Genomic DNA, 12,127 nt, shown 5'->3' with positions numbered 1-12,127 from the left:
AACCTAAATAGTCAGACATCTTACACTTTGTTTTTCATCTCATACAAAAACTCAGCTCTTCTCCCGGGCGAAAACGCCCCAAATTCAAACACAAATTCGGGAATTATTTCGCGTCAGCCATGTTTTGAGACACCTGCAAAGGCTGTGTGTTCTAATCTCGCCGGAGCCAAGATTTGTTCTTTCTCTCTATTTCTTTCTCTGCTATTTATTCAATTTTCTAACTAAAATAATCAACATAAAAGGGTTGTTGGACTGTAGTACAAGTTGAAAAACACTCTTCAATTAAGATTTAGACAAAAACAGTCTTTTATTATTAGGGTCTTCCGTCTTCAGCGGAAGATCCTTCTATTCTTATTGTTATTAGGGTCTTCCGTTAACAAAGGAAGGCCCTCTTTTTTTCTTCGGTTTCTTTTTATTACAGGTTATTACAGTGCTGCTATCGTGAAAGTTGACAAAACTATCCTATCCTATCCTATATCCTGTATCCTGCATCCTATCCTGCAAATAAGCTCTATCCTATCCTATCCTATCCCATACCTTCAATATATAGGAATGCAAGTTAAATGAAACGAAATTTAAGAATTAAATGATGTAGTACTCAAAATGAATAATTAAATCGTAAAACCGAATATTCTTCGAGCGGGATAACTTATTTACCTGTGCTACGGTAAAATTAAATCGTACGCGAGATGGCCACAATAACGTAAACAAACAAGTAAGCGATTCGATTTTTGATTTTATTATATTTATGCTTAAAAAACAGATAAATAACTCCGATACACTTATTGAGGAACTATTTAGTCACATATTTTTTTATCAAATTATTTTGTTATCATATATAACTGAGCGTAATTATCATTATTCGAGCGATTCGTTCGGCGATAAATGTAAACACGATCTGGAAATAAATAATTCCTTTAGGAAGTTTATATCGTTTATAGTTAAACCACTTGGAGTTATTTTTAAAGTATAAATTCTTAAGCATTTATAGCTAGCTAACATTTATTATTTCGATATGTTCAGGTCAATATCGGACAGAAATATGCGTCCCTGTTTTTGGGCATCGAAGAAATTATATGAAACGTGAAGCAATGTCTGTTTCTTGTAAACATGTTTATCTTTTAAAATGCCGAATTGGACGTTTATGAATTCAAGCTTTAATACTTTGCAGATTTTAAGTGAAGGATATACAGAAATCTATTTCTGACATTGTCAAATGTTGCATCGAATTCTCGCAGTAACTCCTTACTTGCGTACGAATTGACAAAGATGTAGCGCCTACATTTTAGCGCGCATCAATGTTATTCACCGCGTTCTTGATATAATAATTATTCTATAATGGTTTAACTTGTTAAACGTATTAAATTGACATTGAAAATACATTGTTAAGCCAATTTTCGTTTCGCAAAATAACTCTGAAATTTATACTCGAATCTGATTGGCTACAGGATGCAGGATAGGATAGGATAGGATAGGATAGAACTTAACTTTTATATTTCTATCATGTATCGTGCATCCTGCATCCTATCCTATCCTATCCTTGTCAACTTTCAGGATAGCAGCACTGTAGACCTGTTATTAAGTCAAAAGACCTCTTATTTAATATGAAATAAAATGGGACTGGTCCTTAAAATTAAGGATCCTACAGGTGTATAATCCTTCATCCAACGCTCTTTTAGATCACATCTGCATTTCCTGATATGTTTCGTTGATGATGATAAAAGGCAAGGTCATTTCCTGTTCTAAAAATCGGACGGAAGACCTCCTCGTTGCTCGCAACGAGATCGTGTCTAGTTATTATTATTATTTTTTTTTCTGTCACGTTTACTCAAAAACGCTTCAGCCGATTTTCATGAAACTTTCAGATCTTATTCATGACAAAATTTGTAAGAAAATTACACGAGATTTTTCTAGTCGTCACTTCCGGTACCGAGATATTAAAAATTTTATGCTTTTGCTTGTTCACGATTTTTCTCAAAAAGTATTCAAGATAGGACTTTGAAATTTTCAGAGAAGGTAGAGAGTAAACGGCCGCAGTGCCCTTTGCATATCCGAACGTCCGCCGTCACTTCCGGTTGTCACCGGAAGGAAATGAAGAACCTTAATTTTTTAATTTTTTGGATTTGAATTTTTTTTATTTTTTCATTCGATAGAGACGCTCTTAAAACTTCTGAATATGAAATTCGTTTTAAAATCAATCCATGCATTCTTGAGATTTTGGACTCCAAAATTCTGAAGCGAGGGTCCGCGTAGCTCAGTCGTTAGAGTGGTGGACTTGTGCCAAGGCGACCCGGGTTCAGTCCCTGAGTGCCGAATCTTTTTTTTCTCTTATTTGAGTTTTGATTAATGGTTTTATCTTTAAAATGATGAATTTGAATGTTTTCCGTTTTATTTTTGTCATAAATAAAAAAAATACAGCGGCATTGTTATCAGGACAAATATCTAGCTCTTTTCTGTCAGCAGCTCTCTAAATTCCGACGCTCTTTGCATCGCCGACATCAAAGACATGCCGCCGAAGTGCCCATGCAGTTCGACCGCATTAGAGTTCGCTGGATCGCTTTGCAGGCATTAAAGAAATGCCGCCATCTCAATGACTGTATGCTCACAACATTTAGCATTGCACCCACGTTATTCTACTCGGCTTAAAAAGGAGGACTGCTTAGTATTTAATCCCATATATAGATACACACATGCATGTATACATGCGTTTATTGACCTAGGTTGCTTATATATTGATTTCCTGAACATTATAAAATACTGTAATCTTTCTCTCTCTCTCTCTCTCTCTCTCTCTCTCTCTCTCTCTCTCTCTCTCTCTCTCTCTCTCTCTCTCTCTCTCTCTCTAAAGTACAAATGTTTTAGCATTTGAATAAGAACTAGTACAGGTAACACGGAGTAAAGTGGATAGAAGCTAAATGTACATTGGCGTCCAAAAAAATGACATATTTTATATCAAGTTTCGGGATAATGTCTATGGATTCAAATAATTTTGAATGCATTGTTTAATGATAGTCTTCTTACTGATTGGAAGTCAACGCTAAAAAGTCATTGTTATGAAAGATGGTATACTTTTTTTCTTATTTTTGTGCATGTCTATATACTGATACAAATCTGTTGCCTGTCGGGATTAAGAAAAACCTCCGAAGTTTATACACGTAATACATGGGTAAAATGCATCAGTCATTGTTTTAGGACTTCCCCTAATTGTTGTTAACCGAATCCGAGATCCACACCTCAAAATTTTATTTTCGAATTTATTGAAGACGAAAATCAAGCTTGGGTCTTTTCACCCCCCTCCAGACACAAACACGCATCAGTATTTTAAATGACCTCGCACGGTTACCAAACCTGAATAGTCGGACATCTTACACGTTGTTTTTCATCTTATACAAAAATTCAGCCCCTCTCCCGGGCGGAAACGTCCCAAATTCAAAGACAAATACGGGAATAATTTTGCGTCAGCCATGTTTTGAGACACCTGCAAAGGCTGTGTGTTCTAATCTCCCCGGAGCCAAGATTTGTTCTTTCTCTCTATTTCTTTCTCTCCTTTTTATTTAATTTTCTAACTAAAATATTCAGCATAAAAGGGTTGTTGGACTGTAGTACAAGTTGAAAAACACTCTTCAATTAAGATTTAGACAAAAACAGTCTTTTATTATTAGTGTCTTCCGTCTTAAGCGGACGACCTTTCTATTCTTATTGTTATTAGGGTCTTCCGTTTACAAAGGCAGACCCTCTTTTTTTTCTTCGGTTTCTTTTTATTACAGGTCATTAGACCTGTTATTAGGTCAAAAGACCTAATTTGATATGAAATAAAATGGGGCTGGTCCTTTAAATTAGGGATCCAACGGGGTGTATAATCCTTCATCCATCGCTCTTTTAGATCACATCTGCATTTCCTGATATGTTTCGTTGATGAAGATAAAAGGCAAGGTCATTTCCTCTTCTAAAAATCGGACGGAAGACCTCCTCGTTGCTCGCAACGAGATCGTGTCTAGTTATTATTATTATTATTATTATTAAGTATGAAATCGTGTTACATGTAATAAGTTCAATTCGTTGTAGCAGATATCGATACTATAAGTCGAAAAATGAATGCATATAAAATAAAAATATACCAATGAGAAGTCGATCTATTCATTATGTCTATGATTTTTTTGTAGAAATTAAGAATTATTGTAATGTTTGTCGGGGATAGAAAATCATTTTGAAAATTCATGGAGTACAATGTACATTAAAAGACAAACGCATTGGCACCTTATTGTTTACAGTTAAGTGCACTTCCGATAACTTTGATAATAAGATATAATGAATAATCGTAAATTATGATACAAGTAAATTACCCCTTATTACATTGTTGATTATGTGCAGATACCCGACACTAGGAAGCTACGCTCCCTCGTGTCATTATGACCACGCTCATCGGGTATCTGTACATAACCAACATTATTACCTAATCAAGAAGATTTTGTTGTTTTATTACAAATTAAATATTTGCGTCTATTTTGAACTGCCGGTCAATACACTGCGATCTATTTGACCGCCGGTCAATAGACTGCGATCTACTGGACCGCCGGTCAATAGACTGTGATCTATTGGACCGGCAACGTGTACATGTATGTTATAATGTTATATCCTTTCTCAGGGAATGTATATTCCTTTAAATATACGTTTTTTTAGTACTAAGTGAAACCAAATTCAATGTTATCAAAATGGAGTATCAAATATTCAACAATTTTAAAGCCTCATATAAGGTAAAAGACTATTTAAAATCTAATTGGTTGAAGACTCCTCCTTCTTTGTGTAAACTAATATTAAATTGAGATGTTGTAATGCATGCAACAAGTTTGGTGCATGTAAAAGATAAAAAAAAAATCTTATTATATTGCATAATGGCACGGAAACCATCTGCAATATGCCAATTGTAAACCGGGAAAACTAAAAAAGGAATTAGGTAATAAAACAATTATTTAATGCCTGAACAGTTGGCCTCGGGCAATAGATCGTACTGAGCTGTTCCCTGCACCTCGGGAAAATATTCTGGTCTATTGACTGCTCAAGCATTAAATAATTGTATACTATTGTATGGGGTAACTACTACTGAAAGCTGAAAAGGTTTACACAAATGTTAAAACTACAACGTATTATCGTAATATTTTGTTTCTTCTTTTGTGAAAATGCAGCACACATATACAGGAACTCAAACCTTACGATGCTTTTGAAAGATTCTCTTGGAGGAAATAGCAAAACAGTCATGGTGAGAAAACAGAGATATATGTATGTAAATATGTATAAAAATATGTATTTGTATTCAAAGTTAACAATTTGATGACCTCTTATGTCCGATAATCCCACCCGTGCGTTACAAATCTGTTAATTTATGTAAATTGCTGCATTAGTTGAGTCGTTGAGAAATGTAAAATAGTAGGAAGTTCTTCATATCTCTTGAATTGGTGGAGCTTTTTCATTAATTGGTTTTTTTGTTTGACTTCCCACAGAGCGCCTCATTCATGTGTTGTACGCTAAATGCAATCATTTTTTTCTAATTTAATTTTGATTTGTACACAAGTATAAAAAAATGTCAAACTATCACTGACTGTACCGCCTAGTCTTATTTATATAAGGAGAATACTTAGTTGAGTTTATTTAAAAATTAATATCACATGTTTTTTTCTTCTTTTTTATTACAAGTTTGTTAATGTGATATAGGAAATAAAGTCGACTCCATTTTAAACAGATTGTTGATTAATTTTGATTAATTTTGAGTCAAAAAGTCAATGTCATTTAAAAAAATTCTTTTGCAACCCTTTTTTTTTTTTAGTAATATTCCTTTTTTTTTGGGGGGGGGGGTAATATTTAAAAATACTGTCACCATTTCACATGGATAGAAAAAACTATGTTTCTTTGCATACAATATCTTTATTATTTTATTGTTTAATTTGTAAAGGTTGCAACGGTTAGCCCATTAGACCAACACTTAGAAGAAACAAAAAGCACTCTTCAGTATGGTATACGTTCAATTTCATTATCTTTATAAAACGATCTTTTATGCAGAGACGTAAATTACAGAGATTGGCAACTGATCGAAATCTCGCGAAATCCTGCGGTCCCTATTGTAAAAAGTTCCGAGTTTAAATCAGTATATCTTTCTTATTAACATTCATATCATATATAAACAGCTAAAACCTATTGCCAAAACATTCAAAATAGTATATCTCCATGAGTTTATGTCATATAAACTATATTAAAAGAGGAATTTTAGGAGGCAGTAGGCTACCCGTCGTCCGAAATTTCGCCGATGTTTTATAGCTGCCCAATATGTTTTTTTTTTTATATATTAATCTTATTTTTTAATTTTTTGTTTCAAAAAGCTATGCACACTTCTCATTAAAACAATATACTTTTGGTTTAAGATCAGTATCTCCATATACTAAAATGTAGTTCTCAAAGTATGGTTGGTCCCGTACCAATTTTCAACAACAAAACATGCTAATGGCGGAGTTTCCAATATCTGCTATTTATGTCTCTGGTTTATGTTGATTATTCTTATGTATATGTATCAAAGGCTTTTCATGTTTAGTATGCTTAGCTTTATAAATTAAAATGTGAACTTCAATTTAATAAATATTAAATAGTGTACTATTCATAAAATGTGAATATAATATTTATTTTAATTAATAATAATTCACGTCATGATTAAGACTTTTGTCAGCAAATTTAAAGCAAGGTACTCACGTAAGCAATGTGTAAATTTATATTATACAACATAATGGGAATTTGCGAGAAAAAATGCCTTGAGCTGAAATTGATTATGCCTACTTAACACTCTTGCAATGTTTTGTTTTATTCAGCTATTTGGAGATTTTTTTTAATTCAGTAAAATTTTTATGTACTACACTCTCAAAGTATTAAAGTGTACATCTACAATAAATCAATTATGGCTAAAAATGCACCACTCAACATTTATGATACTTATTTTAAAAATAGTTCAGTTCAATCATTTAAATGGCTAATGAAAACACATGTATAAGCTTCAATGTTCCCTTGTTTATGACATTAATTGATATTTATCTAGCATTGAATTAAAACATTAGTTATTCATTTATACAACATCGTTTGGATGTTTTTTTACAATGGAAAATATCAATGTTTACGTTATATATATATATATATATATATATATATATATATATATATATATATATATATATATATATATATATATATAAAAGAAATTAATACGATAATTTTGACCATAAAAGGTAAACGTGCTAATAAGACACTTTCTATTCAAATCGGTAACAAAATAGCATTTAAAAGATAACCTTAAGTATTTAAGTAAAAGTAAAAGTGGAAAATAAATTTATTGATCAGAAATTTTTTTCAGCTCTTGAAGCTAGCAGAATTAAAAATAGATGCGAGAAAAACAAATTTGAAGCCTTGCTTAGCCCTGAGGTAGAAGCACTGATTGGTCAGCTTGAAGTCACAAAAGCCCAACTGAATAAAGTCACCCAGGAAAAACTTGAAAAAGACGACATAATTAAACAATTAAAGTCAGGTAAAACATTTAACATACCTAAATCTCAAACAATTTATGAACATAGAATAATAATGATTTGGTAGTAAAATTAGTTATTCATATTAACTATATCGGATACATTATATTAAGTTTCTAGTGATTAAACTCGCTATATTTTTATTTAGTGCATATTTCCCCTTATGTTTGCATTGAAAATCTTTGACATTCAATTTTCAATAACACACGTCAAACCTGATCATAACGTATGGACACAAGTAAACATCACCACGCGTTTTGCATAGATTTATATTGTTATATTTAAAAATGAATTTCAAAATCATATAACCAACTGGATGTATGCTTTTGAAAAATAAGCGAAATCTAATTGATCTCACCAAATAGTTTTTTTCCGAAAAATTAAAACTAAATTATGTGTTTTGTGGCTCTTCCATCTATATTTATATCCCTTACAAAGAATCTATAAAATAGCTTTAAAGCAATGTTACACAGATAAACTTTAAAATAAACAGAAATATAAGTATTGCTTATTTTTGGATATCGTCGATCCTGTAACACACCAGCTCTGGCACATAGATTATCATACCGCACAAACACGCTGTATTCAGGTTGTCTGCACGACCCGCTGTAATATAGGATCAAAGGAATCAAGAACTTTTCATTTATTGCTTAAAATATTACATATGAAATCTGTATCTGTTTAACTTTGCTACCTTACATAAATCAAATACCTATACATTCACGATCCATACAGACACATTTAGCGATTATATGTGATGTTAAATGATTTTGTTGATATTTTTATCAAATCTGGTTTATTTTGTTGTAGAGATAGAGAGACTTAGAAGAGAGGTATTTCCATGTATCTATTCATTGTAATTTCAACAATAATCTAAGTGCTTTGATCTGAAGAAAAAAAGATATACGTGTACAATATACATTTGTTTTCTTTTTACTTTTATAGGCTAGATTTAATTTTATTGTGAATCCTTTTCATCAATTTTATATGTTTTGTTTTCTTTAATGTTTTCTTCCATACAATGCAAACTAAAAAGAGTATCAAAAATAAAGGAACCTTCACGAATATCTTTTTATATTGATATATTTTATACATAATTCTTGTTCATCATTTCATTAATTTATATTAAAATGCATTTGATGCAATAGATTTATTTTCACGGGATCTATTATAAGATGCATAAATAATTACAGTTGCAAGAAACACTCAACGGCAGTAAGGTAAGTACCTTTAAAAATATTGTCATATCATCTATTTTAAAACAATACTTCTGGACCGGTTTAAAATGAATGCGACATTGCTTTTTTTCCTTTACTGGCGTCAACCATATATCAAAGTACTGAAGCACTGACGGGAGTTGATTTTATCAATTATTATTCATTTTAAAACCAACGATATGTTATTCTGCATGGCAAGTAGTTTCCAATCTTAATCTGAATAATTCACATTTTTATAATACGAATTTTTGGACTTTTCCGACAAGAATTCCGAGAAAACCTTATAAGAATCATCAAAATATTTCTTGAAAATGATATGGAGCCACGCAATATTGGACTTTATTCTTGTTTAACCAGACGCTCGGCTGTCGTTGTTAATCTCCGGCAAGCAAGAGAAACTTTCTGCCAATGTGTACATCAGGTCACGTGATAGCTTGATGACGTGACTTCTAAATATAGAATGACTCTCTGCTTGTCGGATATTTACAGAGACAGCCGACTGTCGGGTTGAATGAGACTATCTTGAACTCTGGCGTAGGAATACATACGACTTAAAAAAATATCTAAACTGTTCATTTAAAATCTGACTATTTTGTAGGTTTTTATAAATACGTTTCTTTGAAAAGGAGTGGTTCAACATACATTACATCGAAAAAAAGCAAATATTTTCAAGAACTAGATCTTGTTAGCGTGATGGTTTGTGCTTAGGTCCAAACACTGTTTCACTTTCGGTTTTAGAGAGTAACTGCATAGGAGAAAATTAAAATCACCCCCCCCCCCCCTCCCAAAAAAGAAAAAAACACTTTAAGAAAACAGATTTCTGTATAAAATTTCATTTATTATTATTATTATTATTATTATTATTTTGTTTATCTTTTTTCTTTTATTAAAAAAAAATGATGTTAAAGTTGTACATCATAAATTAAAAAAATAACATTCCAATCACTAATAATTTCTTAAGATAGTAAATAAATTAACATTAGATGTTATTTTCTTCCACATTTCAAAACATCATTTGTAAGGTAAGACTTATTTTTAGTTTCTGTATAAAGTATCTATTCGACAAAATCTCATCATCTACATTTTATATCTGTAAATTGTAAAACATATAAAACATAACAGATTGTTCAACATGATTCCATAATATTATTATCGTTATAAAAACCTAGGACTATAATTTTCCATTTAATTGTGAGACGCCGAAAATTCAAAATTGTTGTCAAGTCTTTTTTAACCATTTCACAACAAACTAACAAATGCTGTGTATCATCGACTAATTTACATGCATAACATCGCGGATTTAACTATAAGCTACTCTGTTCTATTTTAAACGCAACAATGAGAGAGAGAGAGAGAGAGAGAGAGAGAGAGCAAGCAAACAGACAGGCAGGCATCTGAATCTGTCTTATTGCGAGATCGCCTGGCCCAACCAAGTTACAGTCTATAAGTCTAATTGAAGTACTAATATATTTAAGAAGAATTGTACACTTATTCTTACAACAATAATTTAAATGGTAGAACATATTTAGGTAGAGATAGGTTCAAGCAGGTTTTTAAAAATTAAAATGCACCATAGTTTTCAAAATAACATTTTATGTCCCTAAGAAAATAAATAGAGAAGTGATTATTTTATACCCCTTAAATGGTAGCATCAATGATACATTTAAACCCAGCCTGAACCTCTTAATCTAAAAATGCTGGGACAAGTTGCCAAATAGCGAACTATGTTAAAGAATAACATTTTTGCTTCAAAAATTAGAGTAGAAATGAGTGTCAATATTGCCCCCAAGCCCTTTGAAATAAACTATATCGCCATACTTACTTTGTAAAATCTGGATAAAGAATAAGTCTGACAAAGTCAGTTGGTATTCGATTAAGTCAATTCATGGCTAAAAGACTTCTCCAAAAATAAAAATAAAATAAATGTTTGTCTAGCTAGATAATTTTTGTTGTAAACATTGTTAATCATATTGCAGAGAGAAAGCACTGCCTGTTGGCATTCACCATAAACCATTCATGTAATAATATTATTTTATGCAAATACTAACTACTGACATTCACCTTTAGACATTTTTTTTATTTTTTGTTCGATAACAATGCTTTAGAAAAAAATATCTAGTGATAAACTAAAAAAACTTGATTCAGGTGATGTGATCAAATAATATTAAGGCATGTACATGTAGTACTGGCTGTAAAATTCACTTTTAGACATCTTTTGATAATATTACTGTCTGCAGCATATGCTTTCCATAAACGGTAAATAGATATAAATTGTAAAAAAAAAAAAAAAAAAAAAAAATAAGCAATGTCTTCAAGGGAAATCTTTCTTGAATTCATATTGTGTGTATTTTGTCTATATTATTTTATAATGCACGATTATATCTGAAGCAAATTGATTAAAGCATAGCATTAAGGAATTTTTTGTTATAATTTTTCCCTTAAGAAATTATCCATAGAAAATAACGTATTTGCACTGAATTTTTCATTCATAGTCTAGCATACTTCGTAACTGGAATTTGACCTTATACAAAATACTGATAGGTTTTACAAAAAGCTTAGATAGCATAGAGAATTAATGAAACACTTATGTAAGGTTATATATATTTAGCTCGTCTGAGTCGAAAGCTCAAGTGAGCTAAGTTTTCTTCTGATAACAAAGTGTCCGTTGTCTGTCGTAGTCGTTCTAGTCGTCATGGTAAACTTTTCGCACTTTCGTCTTTTCCTACAAAATCATCTCTATATTGTTGTGATTCTAGTTTATTCAAATCATGACCATCCAGGATGGCGCCACAACGGGGGTTCAACATTTTACATATTTGTAAAGTGTAAACCTTTGTTGCTCAGGTGGGCAATTTAACCCCTTGATATCTCATTTTGTGATATTTTGGTGTTTTTAAAACAACCGTTTAAAGCTGTTGAAAAATTTTGGTTTCTAGTATAAAAGTCTTAGAAAAATCAGTTTTATGCAGGAAAAATATGTTTATTATTTGGACAATGACATACAAACCACTAATAAAAATGAGTTTTGGAGATCAAGATATACCAGACTAATTCTTTATAAGGCAAAACTTCATTTTGAAAGTGCATCGATCTCCCTGAAATTGATTAAGAAAATAACAACGAGAGACCAAAGTTCATAAAGCACTAGTAAAAACGGCAAAATACACTGCTAAATAAAAGGGTTATGTATCTTATTCTATTTCATTACACTGTTTTTAACTTTGAATACCTAACCAGAGAATTTTCTAAAATCAGCATTTGTTTATCATTTAAAAATAAGGATTTCACCGTGGAAACAGTTTCCATAGTTCTGACACATTTCTGTTACAGTGATAAAAGCATTAGGTCGCTATT

At 31.5% G+C, this 12,127-nt stretch overlaps 1 pseudogene; it reads left to right on the top strand.

Moving 5' to 3' along the window:
* Window positions 1–12,127, top strand: part of LOC128158714 (kinesin-like protein KIF28P) — a 74,072-nt pseudogene that overhangs the window by 48,173 nt on the left and 13,772 nt on the right.

The sequence above is a fragment of the Crassostrea angulata genome, chromosome 8 (genome assembly GCF_025612915.1).
Source record: "Crassostrea angulata isolate pt1a10 chromosome 8, ASM2561291v2, whole genome shotgun sequence".
Classification (NCBI taxonomy): domain Eukaryota; kingdom Metazoa; phylum Mollusca; class Bivalvia; order Ostreida; family Ostreidae; genus Magallana; species Magallana angulata.
Note: the sequence above shows the minus strand (reverse complement) of the source record. Positions and strands in the feature narration are given on the sequence as shown.